At 27.5% G+C, this 12,409-nt stretch overlaps 1 long non-coding RNA gene across 1 annotated transcript; it reads left to right on the top strand.

Annotated features, from left to right (window-relative positions):
- Positions 1-1,714: 1,714 nt before the first annotated feature.
- LOC147814170 (uncharacterized) lies at positions 1,715-12,044 on the top strand. The gene is made up of 2 exons (XR_015432708.1): positions 1,715-8,068; positions 11,896-12,044. It is a non-coding gene; the product is annotated as an uncharacterized LOC147814170 (long non-coding RNA).
- Positions 12,045-12,409: the final 365 nt, after the last annotated feature.

Genomic DNA, 12,409 nt, shown 5'->3' with positions numbered 1-12,409 from the left:
TGCAGCGTTAAAAAGGAAATCGTATTACGATAAAAATAGTATTAGGAGAGAGTTTAGTGCCGGAGATTTGGTTCTTATTTTGGCTACATCTAGAGCTAATAAATTGTCTGCTCAATGGATTGGGCCGGGGAAGATAGAAAGCAAAATGTCTGAAACTAATTATTTAGTGAATATTCCAGGAAAAAGAGAGAGTTCACAGATTTATCACGTAAATATGCTTAAACCATCCCATGCAGCATGAAAGGGCAAATAAACGTTAAAAATCCGTTCGTCCGTTATAAGGTTTTGGGCTTACGTTAAAATTACGTTAATTTCACGTGATGATTTTCACCATTTCTTCATTCGTTAAAACGTATACGATAAAATTACGTTAATTTCACGTGATGATTTTCACCATTTCTTCATTCGTTAAAACGCATACGTTAAAATTACGTTAATTTCACGTAATGATTTTCACCATTTCTTCATTCGTTAAAACGTATACGTTAAAATTACGTCAATTTAACGTTATCAATTTTCCCTTTAAATAATTCGTTAAAAATACGTACTTAAAATACGTTATTTTAACGTGTACATTTTATCCATTTTTTGACCGTTTTTTAAAAACGTGTTATTAACGAAAAATTGACGTTTTGTTGCATAGTTATATTTACGTAAATTGTTTGGGATTATAAACGTAAATTTAGTGGTAAAAATGTTTCAAGCAAAAAGGATGAACCTGTGAGAGCCCAAGAAAGATAATCTTTTACGTCTCACTTGAATTCGAATAAACTGAACATTGCAGATTTTCATTACAATTCATATTTAATTTTTAATACTTATAATTATTTTTGTTTTATTAAACTGGTTATAAATATTTGCTTGTTGATAATATTGAGTCGGCTCATTATCAGTAACTGACAAGGGAACTATGAGTTTTAATTCTTATATAACTAAACTATGATGAAAATTAAGAAATTTTCCAAAATACTGAACAAAGTAAAAAATTTCCACTACTTGACATGCAACGAACATAACGTAAAAACACATTATACTTAAATTTAAATTATCTCTGTCCAGAACAAGAGTCGTGGTGTAGTGGTTACAGCGTTCGCCTCAAGGGTACGGCGTCCTAGGTTCGAGCCTACTCTAGAGTGGGATGTTAATATGCGAATACTAATAATTATTATTATTCAAAGATCTTAATTTAAAAAATTTATTTTTTGTTATTATGTAAAAATTGATTCACTATTTTTTTATATTGCAATTATCGCTCGCCATACGAGTTTTTAAAAAATAATTTATAATATACAATATTCTAATTATTATTTTCTACTTCAATCAACATGAAATAGAAACGATTATTTTTGGTTAATTTTGTTAACATTTATTTATTAATTTCTTACTTTGCAATAATCGCTTACCGTATATAAGTTTTTTCAAAATAATTGCTAAGAAATGTGTCTACTTTTAAATTCCATGTTCTTACTGCATGAAAGAGACATTTACTTTATTTTAAAATACTGATTTAATTTTTTTTTTCCTTCCAAAAACTTCATAAATTGTAAAAATAGAATTAAAGTATTTTGAAAAATTTATCAATCTTGATTCTTTAATGTATATAATATTTATTAATGAAAAAAAAAATGCATATCAAATAACAGGTAAAAAGATAATTCTCATAATTAGTTTTCGTAATAAAATTTAGTGTGGGAAGTTTTGAAATATTGGTTGTTATTAAAAGACGTTTTTACACACAACAACGTTTTTACAAATTTATTAAATTTTGCTTTGAATCTTGAATTTTATAATCTGGAAATTGCTTAATTATAAAATCTTAATTGCAATAAGTAAATTATTTATGAAAATCATATATAGTAAAAAATAATATAAATTTATAAAATATAAAAAATAATATAAAATAGCATAAAATATAAATAATAATTGTAAGTTTTGTTGTAATGTCAGAAAAATAATTTTTTTATAAGAGCAAGTAATGATAATTCTTTATTTCTTTGCAAAATATTATTTATGAGTGAGTTTTTGTGTATGTGAAATTGAAGTACTTTTAAAAATAGTTAGAGTGTTAGTTCGGTTTATTTTTCCGAGCTGTCAGTTTTAGGCTTTCTTGGATTGAATAGTCTGTTTTTTTTTTTTTTTTTTTTTTTTATCATATCGGGCAATAATGTTACATAACAGGGAATTTTAGTAAAATTTACCTAGGGACACAATGCTTGGAAGGTTTTAAATAGTTAATGAAGTTAAATAAATTGTTTTTAATTATTTAGATCATATAAATAAAAAAGAAAAGGAATTAAGTAAGGAAAAGAGAAAGTTCCTCAAAAATTGAAGTTAAGACCTAAATTTTGCAATGCTAATACATAGATCCTAAAAAAAAAAAAAAAAAAAAAAAAAAAAAAAAAAAAAACCACCTTTAAGAAGAAAAAAAAGGTCCCGCAGTGGACTGATCGTTAAGACACGGTTCCCAACAGATCACCGAAGTCAAACATCACTGGCTGCGGTCAGTGTGCGGGTGCCACTTGGATCAGTCTGCGTAGGGACCGAGGGTGTGCGGTATTGGTCCTCGTTAGACTGTGCTACCGTAAAGTGCTCGACTTCGCGCGCACGTCGTCGGGCTACCGAAGCGGGGGTGCCATCCCCTCCGCAGAGGATCAAAATTGTGATGGCATGTCTTCGGATCATCCTCCGGGATGTTTCCCAGACCGTCGCCAATAGCCCATTGTGCAGCTCTAGTGCGACGTAAATTAACAACAACAGCAAGAAAAAAAAGAAGAGAGAAATTAAATATTTGTTTTTTTCATATTTTGACATCAGTGCGACAAATTTTTTTTCTTTGTTTTTTGACCAAGATTTTTTCATTTAGGCTTAGTTCCCGGTTAATAGGGGTTTTAAGGGCCATTCTAGTCCTTGACGGGGGCGGTGCTCGATCCTCGACACCACCGAGTACATGCGATATATGTGCTATTAAAATCTGTGGAATCGAGAGGCCTGTGGTCGATCGCATTACTGTGCCAAATGTACAGGGATCTGGAGAAAATTTCCTACCCCTTCAGATTTAAGTCTAAATGGATGATAAGCCTAATGTACAGCTCTAGTGCGACGTAACTAACTCCTACCTTCATTAATTCGTTGACACATTATCTGTTTACACTGTGTTATCTGGGAATAAAATTTCAACAAAATCTTTTTAATGTATACATACATTGCTTTTAAAATGAAGACAAATATCAGCAAGCGAAAAAACAGATTCATAAGAATTTACTTTTTTTTTATTTTATCTAAAGCACTGAAGAGGGAAACGGAACGTTTAACGAAAATGGATCCTTCCAGCTGAAATTAAATATAAAATATTTAATATATTATATGAAAATAACTTGATCCACTAGAAATGTTAACAACTTGACACCCTTTTTTACCCTTATTGTTATAATCAAGTTTTCAAATGCATGATATTACCTCTTTTTTTTTCTTTTCTCCAAATGAAATCATGATTTAAAAGGTGCTTTTTATTTAAATGTGTATTTTTTTATGTAATAAATATTTTATGAATTTTTTCAAACTATTATTTTTAACACGGTCATCACCAACAACTAAAAATGATACCTAAATCGTGAGACCATGCCTTTATGCATGCCAATTAATGTATGTAAAATCTTCACCTACGCAGACGAGAAAAACAAAAAATAAGCACGAAATTTGAGAAATAACATGTAATCATGATATAATAATTAAAATTAACCAGAGATAAATAAATGTACATGTTGATCCCATATTATGTTAATCGATAAAACTTTTACATTGGTGGATGTAGTTAGATTAAATCTTTTTGATTTGATGGAAGACCTAACGTAGAATGTATTCTACAATATCTTTCTTACTCTCATTTCGGATTAAATGGAAATCCTACAATTTATGGTTCATTGATCAGCCTATATGATGCACAAAAAAATCAATGTATATTGTTAGTTTTACAGTTTTAAAATATAACATAATTAATGTCTCATTTAGTTAAATTACTATAGTACGATCCTCTAATTCCTAACGATTGGATATGAAGTTCCTGGTTAGAGGAAGCAAAAAAGTGTAAAGTTTTAAAATAAATAATCACGTATTTTAAATAATCTTGTATGTCTTACGAATCAGTGATCTTAATTTATAATATTTATCTTTTAATAATAAATTATTGTTATAATAATTTTACATTTCCAGAGCATAAAACAGCAATTTTTATGAATTCATGAAAATTATAAAAAGCATTAAAATCGAGTTTTTTTATGTACAAGCTATTCAAATAATATTATACTAGTAAAAATAAAATACTATTATATCTCTGTAATGAAAATAACATTACATAACAATATAATTCCATTTTTCTTTAAGTCATCAGGTAAAATAGTAATAATTTTTTAAAAAAAAGCTTGACAGTTTTATTTAACTTTTTTAAAAATATTATATGAAGTTATTCTACAATGTAGCATTTTATTCCAGGTTTAATTAGAATAATAATAAGAAAAATAAGAAGAAAAATCAAAAATAGAGAAAAAATTGATTAACAATATAGATTCAAAAGTACTCTCCACATTGCTTTCAGTTATTTGAGTTTTTGTTTTACAAGTGGATTAAACGATACTAAGTTTCAACTTTTCACTCCTTTTCCGTGGGAGCAAGTTCTACACAAGGATTGCTACCCCTACACTAGCTACCCCTACATTTATTTACATTGTTGCACGCGTGTGTTTACATACGCCGAATTCAATGGTAAGTTCTTTTATTCCTTACTTTAATTATTACTATTTTAGAATGTTAACTCATTATAATGCTTCACTGTCAAAAAAAGTAAATAATTATTGTAGTTAATTCTGCTTGAAATAAACACAAATATTCTAAGCCTATCATTTGCGAAGTTTAACAAACTATGACAAAACGTAACGATTTTGGAAAAAAGCAAGAGAATTTGTTGAATCTCATTTACTGTGCTTAATGTAAAGAGACGAAATACAGACCCGTTATATACGATTGTTATGCAGTTAAGATATTTTTAATAAAATCATGAATTTTTGGAAAGTTTTCTGATGGTACCTAAGCTTAATCAAGGAATATTAATCTGAAATACTGAGTTAAACTAGTTGCGATCTTATGTAAAAAAAAATTCTATTTTAAAGCTTTAATTATCAAAATTATTAAATTAATGCTGCATTATTTTATTCACCTGACAAATTTTGTTGCTATAATAAATAACAATTAACAAAAAGTAACAATTATAAGCATTATTCTGAAGATAATACTTAAATGTCATTAATCATGGTTGACTTTACACACCAAAATATGAGTAGAGGGGATATTTTCCTTCTGTGATTTGCTGCGCCTACTATTGTGGATTTCAAACTTGCATACATTTATAAAAGAAAACTTGTAGAGGTTTGCCAGGGGGTAGTGGCTACAAGATATACCCTGTTGAGTTTCTTCCCATGTTTTGTTTTCAGTGTGATGATAGCCACTGGAAGTTACCAAGACCTGTTGATTATTCTGCCACAGGTGATGATAAACTAATTTTCCGGAGTGGAAAAGAATTTTAGCTAGATTTATAATGTAAATTTTTCTGTTTCACTAATTTTAGGGGATATTTCCATATATTAACCTGTCACACTAACTACAATAGCCAAGCTACCAAATAGATATAAACTTGAAATTTTTTTTGAAAAAAACATGAATGTTTGCCAAATGGTTACAAGTTATATCTTTCGAGTTGGTCCCTTTCTGTGATTTTTTAACTTTCTTTCAGTTTCTCCGATACCAGAAGTTGCCAAGACGTGCTGATTATTCTGCCATTGTTCCTTTTATAGAGATCTCCCCTGATTTTATGAATCAAATAAAAGGGGATGTTTCCCTATTTGAACTAGATTGTGCCAACTAAAAATGTTGAAACAAGAAAAAAAATATATATTTTGTACTTTGCTAAAATTTAAAAAGAAGTATGTAGAAGTTTTCCTGAGGGTTGCTTCAACTTATATTCTCTGAGTTACTCCCATTCTGAGATATTTTCTTAATTTTTCGTGGACCGCTGGAAGTTTATAAATATTTATCCATAGGTAACAACATAGAAATACTCATTAAACTTTTAATTCCCTATTAGGGTTACTTCTGTATTGTGAGCAGTTATGCCAACTGCTATCGTCCAGGCACCAAATAGATTTCTAACTGCTAACTTTTTAAAAGAATATGTAAAGGTGTGCGAAAGGTAGCTACGAGTTATACTCTTCAAGTTGATCTCTGTTCGTTAATTTTTTTTTAGTTCCTCCTGGTTGCTGCGTGGAAGTTGCTTAGAAGATATAGTGATTATTCACCGGCAGATCATGATACGGGCATTTTTCTTACTGTTTTGCCTACTCAGTACGAGATGGCATTTTTATTAGCAAATGAGACGAGACAAGTGTTGTGTGAAACAGTCCTATCATATTGTTATTAATTTGAGCTGTCTTATCTACTTACCTACTATTGTCTTATAAAGTATAAAAACTATTAGTTGTTGCATTTTTAAAAAAGTTGAGTAGTGGCATTTTCTTTTAACTTTACCTTTTTAAAGAACCAAGGGTTAAACATGCTTGATTGGTGTAAATTTTACAAGAGTCTATAGCAGATGGTTCTTCAACCAAAATGTCGTGGAAGTATCATCTTAACAAGCTATTGCAAGAGAAAATCTCACATGGACAAAATAGTTTTTTGACTATTTATTTTGCAACATGATATCTTTAAAAAGAAAAAAAAACACCCAGTTGTACATTTACTGGAAATTTTTCTTCTTATTTTTGAAACAGTTTTTGAAATTTATCAGCTAAAACGATATGGAAAATAATTGCAGTAATTTTCAATATTAAATTATCTTTAGAATTATTCTTATTCAAGCTTTTATTTAAATTTACATTGCTGTTTAAAACTTTTTTAATTCTTTTATAGTCACTGTATTCTAAAAATATGCCTAGGCAGAGGTCTGTCAAGGCCAAATTTACTACCGTTTAACAGTACCTTCACAAATTCAACTTTAGAAAAACATTAGTTTCACAAAATATTTTTTCTTATAATTTTATTTTTGTATTCCTTAAGAAACGATATATCCATATTTTTGTGTTGATTTTTTAATGTAGTTTTTAATTTTTCACAAATTATGTCTAAATTTTCATAAAATAGGTACCTATCAGAAAAACCTAGACAGACCCTTGCTAGGTGAAAAAGTTCAATTGAAATTTTTATTGCTAAATTTTTCTTTTAAACAATTTTTGTCTTGGTTTTTACCTAGCTTTTTACATTTCTAAAAAACTTTGTTTTTATTAACTGTATGACACAGTAATTAAGAATGTTTCTATTGTCTTTATTCTTATCTGGAAAATATGATAATTGGAAAGACTGAGATGTAAAGCTTTAAAATTTCATTTTGAGAATTAAAATAGATTTTTCTGTTTTACATTTGTATATAATCTTTTGTTTTTTTTAGCATTTTTAAGATAACACAGCATTTTAATAACATATTTCTAATAGATTATATTTTAGTTAATGTTGCTTTATGGATACTGCTTTACAAAAAATATTATTCTTAGCATGGAAGTTTTGTTGTAACAATTATGATAATTTTTTTTCTCTTTCTATTTTACTTCATAACTTTATTAAGTATTTCTGGTTTAGTTTTTTGTTTTCCCTTTAGCCCATTCCACTAATATAGATAAGCATGGAGTAATTTTTAATAATAAATAAACTTATTTATTCGTAAAAAATATTTATTAATGAATTTTTTTTTTTTAAAATATTGCTATAAAAATATATTCTGTATTTCACCATTTTTTTTAGCTAACATTCTGCCAAACCATTACTCCTTACTTCTCTAGTTCTGAATAATAAATGTGCCCGTATAAACAAAACAAAATATGTTTGAATTATTTCTATGTTTTTAAACGTATTAACTGAATGAATTTTCTTTTTCATAATCTATTGATGTACTTCTGAGGAAGATCTTTGAAAAGGATCTAGCTTTGAGAATGAACCTCCATCAAGTCTCATTTGAAGGTACCTGAATTAAGTATGTCTAAAGAAATAACTGTATTTGAATTGTTTCCTTTTTTCTTGTGCTTAAAAATGGGTAAAAAAATTCGTGAAATTATAAACATGATCAAATCAATTGTTAAAAATTATTTCAGATTACTTTTGCTGATATTAAAAAAAGTAATTAAACATTGTTTACATAGGCTGCCCATGCTTCAATAACAACAAATAAAAGTACTCAAAAATTTGTCTCTTAAAATGAATTATCATATATTGTAAATATATTTTCCATGTACTATAGAATCCTAATTATTTCATGCACAATCATCAGCCTTTGCACTATTCAACTAATTTATAATAGAAGTTTCTGGTGTAAGTTTCATTGTTAGTATCAAGTAGAATGGTAAACTGTTACTGTTTTTACCACCACTATTTTTGCTGTTCCAATGTTTTATTTCACTGACACTTAAAAAAAAAAAGTGTTTTATCTGCATTAAATTAGTCTTTTTATTCATAGTCCTCCATAAGTTCAAACAAATTCTGAAACTTCTATTTTGCTTTTGAGAATTCTTCAGCGATTATGCAGATTGATGAATCCCTCAAAGGCTAAGGCTACTCAAACCAAACATTTGGCAAACATTAAAATGAATTATAAAATGAATAAACAACATCAATTAGAAATTCTCGGGGAATTAAGATTTATGCATATTGCTCAGTATTTCAAATCTCCGTGGCAGAATCGCAGCGAAACGGCGACATTGTTGCAAAATTTTACAGATCTCTTGCAGAAAGATTTTTCTCTTGAAAAGAAGAAAATATTACTTTTCTTTTTTACAGAAATATTTGAACAGGCAATATTTGAATCATGCATTTAGATAATCAGTTTTTGACACGCTCAATTTTCACCGATAGTATCATAAATCAACGTAATGTTTTGATAGTATTTTCGGCAGTTATTGATATTGATTTTCATTTGGTTCTTAACCATCTTGATATATTTAAACAATATGGAAAACTCGAATCGAGCATTTGAGTATCTATTTTTTAAGGCTATCTATTTTTTTTTTTTTTAAATTCTATTGAATTTTTAGAAGTTATAGATGTTGATTTCTCCTTAAATTTTAAATCGGATATTTTTTATACAATATTATTTATTACAACCTAATTTCAAAGTGTAACACGCTTTTGAGGAGTCCAATTTACGTAATTACATCATATATTTTTTTTTGGGGGGGGGGGGTAATTGCTACTACGTATTTCATGATATTTAATATTTTTTTATTGTGATGATTATTTACAAAATGCGAAGAAGCTAATAAAGTGTGTGTCTTCCCACCAACAAAATGTGAGAATATCACCCATAATATTAAAAAAAAATTATTTCGTGTTAAATTAAGAAAATCATTATTATTATTTTTTGTTAACACAGCATATTTGCCATTTTAAATTAGCAACATATATGTTTGTTTGTATTAAAAGTATTTTGCAATTAGATCTTAGTGCTGGAGAGTTTAGTCGCAGATAGCTCAAAAACATTCTGCCACAAGATTTCAAATTATCCTTGTTTTAATTAAAATAAGCCAATTGTATATATGTTTATATATATATATTTTTTTTTTTTGTGTACATCTGCAGTTTTCTACAATTCCGCATATTAGAAATTGAACTTTCAATATTGTTAACTTTAATCAATGATTTTATATCTATGACTATACATATGATATTTTCTATTTATATGATATATCTGTCTATGATATTATCACTTTATTTTTATAAAGTTTTTTTTTTCAATAACTTCTGCACTATATTATTATGCTTACATTAAATGAAAAAATTTTTGATTTCATACTGTTTGAAAACATCTTTTATTTAAATATCTTATTTTTCCAAGTGAATGTTTTTGTGTTTATTATTTGGTGTTGAAGTATTAATGATTAAAATGCTTTGAAACACGATTCATTGTGTATATCAAGGTTGCAAAAAATGCTTACTTTTCTCTAAAAGAGTTAGACTGACTAGTTTTCATTAATTTATTATATTTTCTTGCATTTTACTGTACACTTATGTTCTAACTTTTTATTTTAACAAAAACTATTAAGTAAAATTTACGTTAAATGTCTAATATTGCAGAAAACTTGTAAGTTAAGTAGTTCATGCAATGGAAATTATCACTACTACAAACTATATGAATTACAGTTTGACAAAAAAATATATATTTGTTTTCACATCTGTAAATAAGTTTAAAAAAATTTTGATATATCTGCTCTATACTTGTTCAAAAAAATTTTTATTTTATTTTTTTGCAAGGGTGTGGAAAGTTGGTAATTTTGTTTTGCTCATATATATATATATATATATATATATATATGCAGCATTAAAAAAGATAATTTCTAATTAGTTCCAAGCATAAAATTATTATTTTTTGAAACAATTTTAAGTTTAAGGCTGTTCCTCCGAATTGTTTTTATAGTTCAAAATTGCTATACTGCATTACTCCAAACATTCTGTCATGTTGCTACAATTAACTAACAGCATTGTGTTCCTTTCATTTAATCACATTTTTCGAAGAAATATTTATTAAGATATTTCTCCAAAAACTGTGTTTTGTGTGTGAAGTTTTTTTTTTTTTTTGAAATTTTTTTATCCAGTCCTTTTTAAGTGGTTTAAACAAATAAAGTTTTTACTGCCCCCAAGCAACCTGATTGTAACACACTAGGGTCAAGGAACACAGAACCTATTTTTCCCACCCTTCCTATTTTTCCCACCATTACTAAGAATTCCGTTGTGGAAATGAATTTCTATATCACCAAACAGCTTTCTAATGTATTTTGGAGTAAAGTGTTACGTTTTAGCAGCGATTTTACAGAAATTAAAGAATTTTCAAAATAACCATTTTTTGTTTAAAAAAGCTTAAACAGAGGCAATTGTAAAATGTAATTCTTCACTTGAACTAAATAATATATAGTTTAACAAATTACTGAATTTGTTAAAATTACTCCTTTTGTATATTAAAGATACTGTTAGTGTTAAAAGGCATAGTATTTTTACTGTTTTAATAAATGAGAAATTAAAAATTACATAACTGAAACTAATCGAATTGTGTTTCTGAACTACAAAGTTCTTGCAAAATATTCTGAAGAGGAATGAAAATTGCAGCCAAGGAGCAATAAAAAATGAAAAGAATGAAAGAGGAAAATAAAATTCTGATGATAAGTAAATAAACAGAAAGTATAGGGCAGCTTTTAGGAGTACTTTACCTGACAATGGGCACATGTCGTGGCAAGTACTGCGGTTATGAGAAAAAGTAATTTCAAATAGGAGTGTTTTGTGAATAGTTTTGTCTTGATTTTAGGTCAGCGTGGGTAAACCAATTGACACCTTTATTCCTTCATTGTTCCCCTATTAGAAATGTGCTCTTACTTGTTACTAAAGCAGCCAACAGCACCAGACTAAAACTCTGGAGGAGTTCTCCTCAAAGCCACACGAAAAATAATTTTACGTTTTGTTTATAACTTACTGCTGGCTTCAATGTAAGATTTAGTTAGGATAAAAAAAATTATGAAATATTCTAATTCAGATTTGTGCTGTATATGTATGTAATTTTGTTGTGTAATATGTGACTAAAATTTGTAAAATAGATTTTCTTATATCTAAGTATTTGGATGTACTCAATCGATATATACTTAGTAGAAATTCCATGAAAATAATAAACAGTTTTAATATTTTTTTAAAAAATTTTATTTAACTGTATTTTATCTAGTCAGTATTGCTTCGTTTTAGAAATCTACTGTTGGTTGTAACAATTTAATATTATTGTCCGGTATATTTTTTTTTCATATGCTAAAATATTTATTTGTTTTCCAGGAACATTGCAGTGAAGAGGTGATAGTAACAGCGGGATGGAAGAAGTTACGAATGTTTCAGATCTGTGGCGATGTGTTATAATTGTAAATCTATATATTGTAAATATATTGTATGATAGTTGTAAAATAAATAAAACTTAATAAATCTTATTTGATTTAATGTTTTTTTCTGTATTTAAAATTATTTAGTTAACTGCTCTTCTGGATTAAAAATTTTAGTTTTACGAACATAAGACTTAGAAAAATTGTAATTTTAGTAAGTAAACAAATCAAATGGTAAATTTGGTTAATATTTTTTTTTTTTTTACTTCGTGTGTGTGTTAAAGTAAATTTTAGTCAAATTTTTCAAGCTAAAAATTAAAATATATGCATTTAAAAAAAAAATAATGAACCCAAAAGCATTCTAGAAGAGTAGATAATTTCCAGCAAGCAATTTGGAAACATGGACTTAGGACAGCAGTAGATTTCTTAATTATTAATTTAAACTAAAAAAAAATATTTTTTTTCCATACGGG

This window comes from Parasteatoda tepidariorum, chromosome 3, assembly GCF_982258835.1.
Source record: "Parasteatoda tepidariorum strain Cologne lab strain chromosome 3, Ptep-v5.0, whole genome shotgun sequence".
In the NCBI taxonomy this organism is placed as follows: Eukaryota; Metazoa; Arthropoda; class Arachnida; order Araneae; family Theridiidae; genus Parasteatoda; species Parasteatoda tepidariorum.
This window is presented reverse-complemented; position numbering and strand designations above follow the sequence as displayed.